Genomic DNA, 1,231 nt, shown 5'->3' on the forward strand with positions numbered 1-1,231 from the left:
CCTCTGCTCTTGTGTTTATTTTTGCGTGTCACTCTTGGTGGGTGGGGTCGTGAAGGGTCACAATTCACCTGGGAGAGCGTATTCCAGATCCATGGGGAACGGAACCTGAGTTGCTGTAACACATTTAGAGCCTCAAGCCAGAAGTCCCCAAGCAAGTGTTCTAGTTGATCCTTAGCTCTGTGCCCACAGGGGATCCCTCAAAGGCCCCATCATCCATGCCCCATTCACACAGCACAGTGGTCAGAAATCATTGCTTCTCACTGAGGTGGGTGTCAATGGTTTCTTCTCCTTGGAAAAGGCCTCAGCCCCCCAAACACCCTGCTCTGGGAATGACGCTTCAACGTGATGTTGGGCAAATCACACTGAGAGCACATCAGACTGTGCAGTGACTGTGACACCCAGGACACACAGGGAAAACACTGGAGACCTTCCCTTATAGAACCATCAGAGCAAACTCAGGAGACAGGAGTTTGAGCCTGTCTGCTAGGCAAAGGCCCTGCCTCCTTGGTTCCTATTTGCTTTTATAAATAAAGGTTTATTGGAAGCAGGGCCAGGATTACAGTGTAGAAGTGGGGCACTGTTATCCAAGTGCAGAATTTTGACATTTTATTAATTGCGATTTCTGCATTACCTTCAATTTTTTAAATCTTGAACTTAACTTGATGGCTGGGTTCTCTGTACATTTCCATGCAAGGTGAAGACTTTTACACAGTACTTCACACTGGTCCCCACAGGCTTCGTGACCTTGGACTCGGGGCCCTGACCTTTAGAGGTCTGGGTGGCACATCAGAAGTGAGATGTCACTGCCCTGCGTGACATAAAACAGGATACAACAAAGAGTCTTTCTGTAGGATCCAGTCTTTGTTTAGAACCCAAAGTGGCCATTCTAACTGTCCAATTGCCAAGCTTAGGAAGGGCAATTTAGATTCAGGTCAGTCTTAACTACTAGGCTGTGTCTCCAGCCTGAGTTTCCATTGTAAAGGGGATCTGAAGGTAGCAGCTTGACCACTGAGCTCTCTGATATCCCCTGCACTCCTGTGGTCTAAGTGCCTGGCTTCCTTTACCCTCGTCTCTGCTCTGCTTGGTGAAGGAAGGAATGCAGGGGACTGGTCAATGGACCCAAGCATAGCGGCAAGCTTCTTGAGTGTCCCATTGCAGGGGTGTCTCCTCAGTGTCAATAAATGTGGTTAAAGAGATCCTGGAGAATAAGAGAACACGGTGACGGGGGTCT

The sequence above is a fragment of the Microtus ochrogaster genome, linkage group LG2 (assembly GCF_000317375.1).
Source record: "Microtus ochrogaster isolate Prairie Vole_2 linkage group LG2, MicOch1.0, whole genome shotgun sequence".
Taxonomy (NCBI): domain Eukaryota; kingdom Metazoa; phylum Chordata; class Mammalia; order Rodentia; family Cricetidae; genus Microtus; species Microtus ochrogaster.